Genomic DNA, 10612 nt, shown 5'->3' on the forward strand with positions numbered 1-10612 from the left:
GATCCTTTGACTGGCCAGACAGTAATGCATTGGAACCTTCTCTCTGGTTACGGCTTATTTTTTCTTTGCTTATACATCACAGAATAGTCTGGCCTATTCTTTATAGATTCTCCTCTTTCCTCATACACCTGACAACAATGAGATTACTAAACAATTCTTCACCCAAGGGATTAATTACTGTACTGCAATTGTTCAGTGTACTTTCCTCTTGGTAAGGATAGAAGAGACTCTTTAGCTATGGTAAGCAGCTCTTCTAGGAGAAGCACACTCCAAAATTAAATCTTTGTTCTCTAGTCTTGGGTAGTGCCATAGCCTCTGTACCATGGCCTTCCACTGTCTTGGGTTAGAGTTCTCTTGCTTGAGGGTATACTCAGGCACACTATTCTATCTTATTTTTTTCTTCCTCTTATTTTTTTTGAAATAGTGTGTTGGGCAGGCTTAATAGAAGGGCCATGAATGCCTGGTGGTTTATCAAGAGGTTGTCTTTTCCTTATCTAATTCTTTTTCTTCTCAAAACCATCGTTACTGTCCTCCCTCCAATTGAAATGATTATCCTGGAAGGTATATAGCCCTGTTGACCAGTTTTTCTGACTTTTTACTATAGTCTATGGGTTTCATCAATCAGTTTATTCATAATTCTGTACATATTGTTTTTGTTATAATTCTTGTTAATCTAGTTTTTAAGTACGATGTCTCTTTTTTGTTATCACTAATTCTTATGCTGTCTGGAGACATTAAGCGAAATCCAGGACCAGTACGTCCTAGATTTCGTCAATGTCGTCTTCTGTATTGCAATATTCGTGGTCTTCATGGAAATATTCAAGACCTTACAGTTGCGTCCAGACAGTATGATATTCTTTTGAGCTCAGAAACTTTGGTTTCTAATATGAGGCACTCATCTGAGCTCCTTATAACTGGTTTCAAGAAGCCAAAAATGTTGAAACGCGATACCATCCCTTGAGCCAGAGGAATGGCGGTGTATATTAGGACTGAGTGGCCTGCTTCTCATAAGTCCTGTTATGAATGTGGATGTCATGAGATTCAGGTAATAAAAGTTTGTGGCAGGTATAACAACTTTCATTTGTGTTCGATCTACCGGAATCCAGACATAGATGATACTTCGATTGTCTTCTTACCATTATGGCTAAGATACAAGAAGATGATAGAAAGGTTTCTTTGTCTTTGTTGGTGAATTTAATGCTCACCATAGGGAGTGGTTAAGTTCTATCTCGCCTACCGATCGCCATGGCTTAAGAGCTTTAGACTTTGCCCCTGAATCAGGCTGTGAGCAAATCATAAATGAAGCTACTCACAGGTCTGGTAATTGCTTGGACCTCGTATAAACTGACTCCCCTGGCGTTATAACTAGTAAGGTTGGTTCTCCAGTCGGGACATCTGATCAGCCTTGATTTCATTAGTAGTGAAGACTGAGCAGCCTGTCCCTGATATATCATACTTTTGTAAAATTTATATGAAATCCCAAGCAGACTTTAATGGGATTTTGTATGATCTTATGTGCTTGAATTGGTCACAATTACATAGTAGTGTTGATCCTCTTGTCCCTTTAAATGAGAATATAGTCAACATAATTGATAGGAGTATCCCTTCTCGTGTGCTAAGATGCCGAGTGAAGGACAAACCGTGGTTCAATGTTGATTGTAGACATGCTTATTTGGAGAAGCAGGAGGCGTATCATCTTTGGAAGGGTAACAGATCAGATGTGACCTGGAATAATTATACTCAGCTTCGAGCTTTTGCTCAGAGAGTTTATGCCTCAACTGAAAATGAATATAATTTAACCATAAAAGAAACCCTTTCTGGTACAACTCAGGAACTTAAATGGTTGTCTAATCTTAAATTTGCACTCTTTGGTGTAGATGCAACAGTTCCTCCTTTACTTAAACCAGATGGCTCAGTCACTCACTGTCCAAGGGATAAGGCAACCGTTTTGGGTAATGTTTTTTACAGTAAACAGAGTAATGAAAAACTTGAACTTTCTCATTCCTGTTTTCTGAGGCTAAACTAACTAGTTTAGCTTTTCGATCTCGTGAAATTAAAGCTCTATTGATGGACCTTGATGTTTATGGAGGTGTAGACCCAGAGGGTATTTTTCCTATGTTTTTTTTTTTTTTTTAGAAACAGCAGATTTCTTAGCTCCGAAGTTATCTGTTATTTTGCGCAAGTTAGCAAGAAGAGGAGCTTTTAGCACTTGTTGGAGAATTGGTAATGTTACTCCTCTATGTAAATGTGTTTGTGGTAGCTCAAGTCCAACTGATTACCACCCAATTTCCATAACTCCCATATTATCTAAAGTTTTTGATCGTCTTCTGGCAAATGTCTTAATAGGTTTGCTGAAGGTAATCATCTATTCCATAGTTTGCAATTTGATTTCCATAAAGGCCTTGGAGCATATGATGCCCTTTTTACAATCTCCAATGCTGTACGGAATTCCCTTGATTGCAGTCAGGAAGTTCGTATGATTGGCCTTGATTTTAGTGCTGCCTTTGACCATGTTAATCATGAGGCCCTTGTTTTCAAACTCAACAGTTGGGAGTGGGTGGGTCGTTTCTTAGCATTATTATTGATTTTTCAAGTAATAGATCTCCAAGAGTTGTTATTGATGGGCACCATAGTGAGTATAAATTAGGAATGTGATATCCGGTGTTCCACAGGGTAGTGTTCTTGGCCCATTACCTTTCATACTATATATACATGACATGTGGTTTGGCCTAGAAAACAAGCTTGTTGCATATACATATGATGCTACTCTCTTTGCATCAACTCCATCCCCTGAATGTAGATCTGGGGTTGGTGAATCCCTTAATAGAGATTTAGCTAAAATTAGTGCATGATGCAAATTATGGGGTATGAAATTGAATCCTAACAAAACTCAAAGTATGGTTGTAAGTAGGTCAAGGACAGTGGCTCCTCAACATTCGGATCTCAGTATTGATAATGTTTCTTTAAATTTGTATGACTCTTTTAAAATTTTAGGTGTGATTCTTGACAGCAAATTTACTTTTGAGAAACACGTTTAAGGTCTGTGTCTTCTTCAATTGCAAAAGAAATTGGCTTATTGAGAAAGTTTTACAAGATTTTCGTTGATCAATCTATTTTGAAGAAATGTTTTAATTCTTTCATTCTACCTTGTTTTGAGTATTGTTTTCCTGTCTGGTTTGCAGCTGCTGATTCTCATCTTAATTTGCTAGACAGAAACTTACGGTCTATTAAATTTTTTATTCCTGATCTAGATATTAATCTTTAGCACCGTCGTTCAATTAGTTCATTATGCATGTTGCATAAGATTTTTCATAACTTTGACCATCCTTTACATTCAGATCTCCCTGGACAATTCTATCCTGTTAGTAATACTAAGCAGGCAGTTAATTCTAATAACCAGGCCTTCTCCATCATGAGGCTCAATACTACACAGTATTCTAGAAGTGTTATTCCAGCTGACCATGTCGTGGAATGATCTTCCTAATTGGGTAGTTTAATCATTAGAGCTTCAAAAGTTCAAAGTTGCGGCAAATACTTTTATTTTGACCAGGCTGACATGAGTCTTTTTATTGTTTACAGTATATATGACATCTCTGTTTTGACGTTGTTGATAATTTATAAAGGAAATATCTGCTTTTACGTTGTTACTGTGTTTAGAGTGATTTATTTTTGTTTTGATCTCATCATTTATTTATTTCCTTATTTCCTTTCCTCACTGGGCTATTTTTCCCCATTGAAGCCCTAGGGCTTATATTATCTTGCTTTTCCAAATAGGGTTGTAGCTTGGCTAATAATAATAATAATAATAATAATAATAATAATAATAATAATAATAATAATAATAATAATAATACCCAAACGAACGCTTCTTTCGTCCTTTTAAAGCTTCCAAGAACGTCACTTTACTTCTGGTGTGCATCAGCTGGCCTCTCAGATATGGCGCCTCATCCAACGCTTCACCAGGGACATGCAGAGGGGGGGGGGGGGGTTACTAGCGGTGCCCAAGCACCTGTCCCTTTTGCTACTGTATTAAAAGTGCCCTTTTTAGAAGGATGTATTACAGGCCCGTCGCCTATGCGGCCTGTCTTTGTCAATAATAATAATAATAATAATAATAATAATAATAATAATAATAATAATAATAATAATAATAATTATTATTATTATTATTATTATTATTATTATTATTATTATTATTATTATTATTATTATTATTATTATTATTATTATTATCAGGATTCCCCATAGGGGAATAATATTGTTTTTGTTAGTATTATTAGGATTCCCTTTTAGGGGAATGCTATTGTTTCTGGTATTATTATTATTATTATTATTATTATTATTATTATTATTATTATTATTATTATTATTATTATTATTATTATTATTATTATTATTATTATTCTTTCCACGCGTTTTTTATCGCAAGAAATCCGAAATAATTATCATAGGTAGCCTATGGTAAGAATATGCCACAGACTCAGTTTAAGTGACCTTGACCTACTTTTCAAGGTCACAGGGGCTTTTAAAGGCAAAATTTGTAAAATTTGAAATTGACATTAGGCCTAAAGTATAAGCTGTATGGCTAAGGGCCTCATGGACAATGATACAGAGGTAAATCCCCAGATATTGCCCTACTTCAATGCAAGTAGGTCAAGGTCAAGGTCGCTAATGGCCAAACCGGGTCAAAACAGGTTTGTTTCCGAGATCTCAAAAACTGGAAGGCCCAGACCCCTGATCTTAGTGGCATATGATGCCCTATATATTTATCTAAGGTTAGCTTAACTTTTGTAGCGACTGCTTAATTACTTTTTTTAATATATATTTTTTACTATTTTTGACATTGCAGAAATCGTGACTTTGACAATTTCTCCATGAAATACTGGTTTTTTGGTCATAGCATGCTATAGTAAACTACCCCAAACATATGCATAAAATCTCCAAATCAAATGTCAAATTTGACTTTGACCCTCATTTTAACCTTGACCCTCATTTTCAAGGTCATATGGCTATTTCATAGAAAAAAATTGACGTGGGTTAAAAGTGATGTTTTGTTGTCAACCCCCCCCCCCCCCCCCCACCCCCACGTCCCATTCACACATGCTCTTGCAGAATATGGGATCATATTTAACCCCTGACCCTTACGTGACCTTGTAAGTGCCCATTGTCTTCAAGCTCAAAGATCAATATCTCTATATTTGTCATTTTTGCCTGTTTTACCTCCATATGCCTGCTATTATACAGATAAATTGCTTTAGAATAGTTTGTTAACATAACTCAAAATTTAGTTAAGGGGTCATTAGGCCAATAAATCTTTACACAATATGTTTTACTGATTGACAAAAGCATTTCCACATCTATTTTGCAGGGGAATCCTCCGCCACTGGCTTTAGCCAGTCGCAGTCTAGTTATTATTTTTTACGCGCGTTTTTTTTTTTCGCAAGAAATCTGAAATACTTATCATAGGTAGCCTATGGTAAGAATATGTCATAGACCCAGTTTAAGTGACCTTGGCCTGCTTTTCAAGGTCACAGGGGCTTTTAAAGGTAAAATTTGTAAAATTTTAAATTACCATTAGGCCTAAAGTATAAGTCGTATGGCTAAGGGCCTCATGGACAATGATACAGAGGTAAATCCCCAGATATTGCCCTACTTTAATGCAAGTAGGTCAAGGTCAAGGTTGCTAATAGCCAAACCGGGTCAAAACAGGTTTGTTTCCGAGATATCAAAAACCGGAAGGCCCAGCCCCCTGATCTTAGTGGCATATGATGCCCTATATATTTATCTAAGGTTAGCTTAACTTTTGTAGCGACTGCTCAATTACCTTTTTTAATATAGATTTTTAACTATTTTTGACATTGCAGAAATCGTGACTTTGGTAATTTCTCCATGAAATACTGGTTTTTGGTCATAGCATGCTATAGTAAACTACCCCAAACATATGCATAAAATCTCCAAATCAAATGTCAAATTTGACCTTGACCCTAATTTTCAAGGTCATTTGGCTATTTCATGGAGAAATATTAAAGTAGGCTTAAGGTGATGTTTTGTTTACCACCCCCCTCCCATTGGCACATGTTCTTTTAGGATATGGGGTAAATTTTAACCGGTGACGTTCATATGACCTTGTAAGTGCCCATTGTCTTCAAGTTCAAAGGTCAATTTCTCTATATTTGTCCTTTTTGCCTATGTTTTACCTCCATATACCTGCTATTATACAGGTAAATTGCTTTAGAATAGTTTGTTAACATAACTCAAAAATTTAGTGAAGGGGTCATTTGGCCAATAAACCATTACACAATATCTTTTACTGATTGACGAAAGCATTTCCACACCTACTGTATTTTACAAGGGAATCCTCAGCCACTGGCTTTAGCCAGTTGCAGTCTAGTTATCATTATTATTATTATTATTATTATTATTATTATAATAATAATAATAATAATAATAATAATAATAATAATAATAATAATAATAATAATAATAATAATAATAAACAGGAGCATATATTAATGGGTATCATATCTTGGCAACACTGGGTCACCCAAGATAAGCTGACTATATGTCTCACTGCCTGGTAACACTGGGGCCAAGGCAAGCTCAGCTGAGCTAAACTGACAACAGGCCAGGTAAGCTTTCCTAGTTATTTTAACTGGTATTGCCTCTGCATTAAGGCTTTGACTCGTTTTTTAGCTATAAAAAGTGTAATAACAAAACGAGGGAGAGGGACAATTGACCAAGTGAGTCGAGTAAATTAATAGATTTGGAGAGGAAAATAAGAACAGGGCCACAGTAATGTGGACTGAACCGGTGTGATTCATTGTACGTGGCCATTAACCTACTGAATGAGACACATACAGCTTGTGCTTCATTTCATTTGTTGCATAATGTGTCCAATTAAGTTCTTTGGCTGTACGTGATATTTAATTGTCAATTTTTAAATGAACAATACCCAACTGGATGGTGAAAATATCAGTTCATTTCTCATTTTCGTTTTTTTTTCACTTGTTTTCTCCATTTAGCATTCGAGATTCATGTTTATGTCGTGTTAATTATTATGTTTATGCTTATCTTAGTAAATATTGATAACTGCGAATCGGCGAGCATGTTATGGGTCCAAAAAGGCATATATTAGCGAAATATGCTGATAAACATGCTGTAGATGAAGAATGAAGACTGCTTTATTTAAACGAAGAAATATCAAATCAACTTAATTTTACAAAGTCAAGAAATATTCTGCTAAATAGGAAAATGCTGTAGGATAGCCATGCTTTACCAAAATAGTTTTAGTCATATCCTCCTCCTTTCTCTATCATACTGAAATGCGGCAGTTGAGTGTTCTTTTAGCCAAATGAATATAACAAAAAATTCTGAGAGCTCTTCTCTTAAAATGAAACATCAAATAGGATAATGCATGTAATAGAAAATAAGAAACACTGGACTAAAAAGTGTCTTCTCACACACCGATTATTGATGGTAAAATGATGAAAGCAATCAGTAATGTCACAAGTAATGCAACATATACAGAAGTTTCAGATATGTGATTTCATGGTGTTCGTAATAAAGGTATGAAAGGTATAAAAAAAGTTTAATTTCTACATTCATTGAGTTTTCTTCCTTTTAAAAAAGGATATGGATTTCTGTACGTATGTAATCACGTGTACCTTTTATTGTGTTTTTCTTGTCAATAGGTATTTTACACCGATGCCTAAAATTTAGGGCAATTGACTCAAATTTAGGGTAATCCTGATTTTTTTTTTTGGAACCTGGATTTTCTAATTCTGTTATATTAATGATCTTCTGTATGCCGCGGAAGGAGAGAAGAAAAAAGGAGCAAAAGCGGGGCAGACAAGATGCTGTCAAAGGTAGCAGAACTCTTTATGACTGGATGAAGCCGAGAGTGGCAGCTTCAAAATCAGAGCAAGAGAAAGCGGAGGAGGAGCGCTGGGAGGAGACTCAGGAGAGTGAAGCGTCAGAAGTTGAAGATATGGAAGTAGACGACGAGCCAAATGAAGCGGACAGTTTAGATAACTTAGAGCAACAAGTTGCTCCTTAGGAGCCCCTGACTGAAGCAAGAACAGAAGTGCCCTTAGTTGAAAAGCCATTTTCCATGCTACCTGCATTACAGTATTCAAATGACCCTGCCCATGTTGTTAATTATAAGATATGTATATGTGAGTCTTTCATAAGACTCTGCAATAATTATGGCCCATGTCAACCAGTAATTTCATATCACAAGAATGTAGAGGGACGCTCGTATCAGAGGAAATGGTGTGGAAGGAACTCTTGGTTGGAGTATTCAACTCAGAAAGATGCCATGTTCTGTTTCAGCTGTCGTCTGTTTTTTAATGAGGAAAAGTATGGGGGCCGAGTAGCTAGGAAATCAGAGGGCATAAGCCGTTGGAGGATAGCTTTAGAGGAAATAAAGGAGCATGTTAGTTCAGAATCTCACATGATTGGTATGGTTCAATGGAAAGGGTTCCAGAGAAAAGCATTACATATTGCTTTACAAACAGCTAATCAGTAAGTACAAGCTACTAGTGACAAAGAAGCAGAGAAACAGAGAAATTTTATTTAGGTTGATCTCCATCACTCTATACCTGGCAAGACAAGGTTTGCCATTTAGGGGCGACAAAGAAAGTTCTACCAGTGAAAATCGAGAAAATTTTCTTGAACTTGTAGAAATGTTTAGCAAGTATGCCAGTGTAGTTAAATTGTACCTTGATGTAATTAAAGAAAAACAAGAAATACTGAAAAGACCCCAAGTTTCATTGCTTTCAAATAGGACTCAGAATGACCTGATCAAGGCTTTGGCCTTTTCAGTTAGAAGAGTGATATTAGAAGAAATTCACAAGAGCAAGATCTTTTCCATCCTCAAAGATGAAACAATTGATGTATCACATACAGAACAGGTCTTTTTTGTTGTGAGATATGTACATGACTTCAAAATAAAAGAACATTTCATACAAGTATTCACTGCGCAATCAACAACTGGTGAAGTACTGGAGAAAGAAGTGATCTCTATGCTTAATAAAAATAACCTGAACATAGATGATATGCGTGGACAACTATATGAATGGGCAGCAAATATGAGTGGAATATACAATTGATTACAGTCCAGACTCCAAAGACAGAACCCAAAGGCATTCTATGTACACTGCCATGCACACAGCCTAAATCTAGTATTAGTCAAAAGTGCAAAATCAAGTACTCAGTTTGTAACTTTTTTCAGTTTGGTGGAGAAACTGTATGCTTTTATTGCTAACTCTTCAAAACGGCATGCTGCTTTCATGGAGATCCAGAAAGCAATGTATCCAGTAGACTGCCCACTTGAACTTAAGAAGCTATCAGACACAAAATGGATTTACAGAGAGTCAGCTCTTAGAACCATGAGGAAGGTCAGCCAGCTCTGAAGCAATTTTTAAGAGATAGTACAAAAACATCCTCCTGATGCATCAGCAGGGGATGCCTTAATATTGCTGCAAAGTATTAAACTTTTAATTTCTTGTTTGTCTTGAGATTTCCATCCCAGTTTTTCAAGAAACTGCCTATGCCTCTAATGCCCTACAACAGAAAGACTTTGATTTGGCTGCCTCCTACAGAATTGTGGATGGAGTGCTACAAAGTTTGAGAGAATTAAGAAATGATGAGAAGTTTCAGGAGATTTTTGCAAATGTTAAAAAGAGAGCTGAATCCATGGCCATCGACCTCCCCTCTGGAATTCCTGTACAAGGCAGAAGAAGAAAAAGCCTGAAAGATACAAGTATAGTGCTACATCTGCTACTGAGGACCAGCAATATCAATCCTTGGATGAGTACTACCGTGTGAGAGTATTTTATGTGTTTTTAGATACAATATCACAAGAGCTTCAAAGCAGATTTAAAGGTGGAGACAACACAACATGGGGTATCGTAAATGACATTCATTGTATGACAGTCCAAGATAACTGGAAAGGACCTGTGAATGAAGAGGAATTCAAGTAATTGCAAAAATTATACCAGTTTTAGGAGTCAGAAGAAGTAGACAAGCTACGGTTGGGATTAAATATCTTCTATTCCTCATTTCCTTGGCCGCCACAGAACACTACAGCTACAATGCTCAAGCTGATGAAAGAAAACAATGTCCAGGAGATAATGCCACTTGTGCTTGACCTTTTAAAAATTTATGCTACTCTACCCGTCACAACTGCAAGAGTAGAAAGGACCTCCAAACTCAACCTGGTGAAGACAAAGCTACGCAGCCTGTCCAGTGAGGAGAGGTTATCTGATATTTTGTTGCTAGCAGCTGAAAAGGATATCACAATCAACAGTAGTGAAATTATCATCATATTCAAAGAAATTATACACAGAAGGGTTCTCTTATAAATATAAAATCATAAGGTCTGGTTATCAGCCAAGTGTATTTATCATACCGATTGATTTTTTTGCAGTCATTTATGAAAAAGTAGTATATATAATTTTTCTTTTGTTAAATTTCCTAGTTCTACTGGTAGTCTGTACTGTAGATTTTATGTTCATAAAAACATTAGCCCACTGGTACCTATAATATCAGTCATGTTTATCTCTTTATACAATTATTAGTTTAAATAAATTTTAAAGAATATTGAGCAGGT

The 10612-nt window shown here is 36.1% G+C and overlaps 1 pseudogene; it reads left to right on the forward strand.

Moving 5' to 3' along the window:
- The first annotated feature begins 7804 nt into the window (after positions 1–7804).
- LOC137642094 (uncharacterized) lies at positions 7805–10107 on the forward strand (annotated as a pseudogene).
- The last annotated feature ends 505 nt before the right edge of the window (positions 10108–10612 follow it).

The sequence above is a fragment of the Palaemon carinicauda genome, chromosome 6 (genome assembly GCF_036898095.1).
Source record: "Palaemon carinicauda isolate YSFRI2023 chromosome 6, ASM3689809v2, whole genome shotgun sequence".
Lineage (NCBI taxonomy): Eukaryota > Metazoa > Arthropoda > Malacostraca > Decapoda > Palaemonidae > Palaemon > Palaemon carinicauda.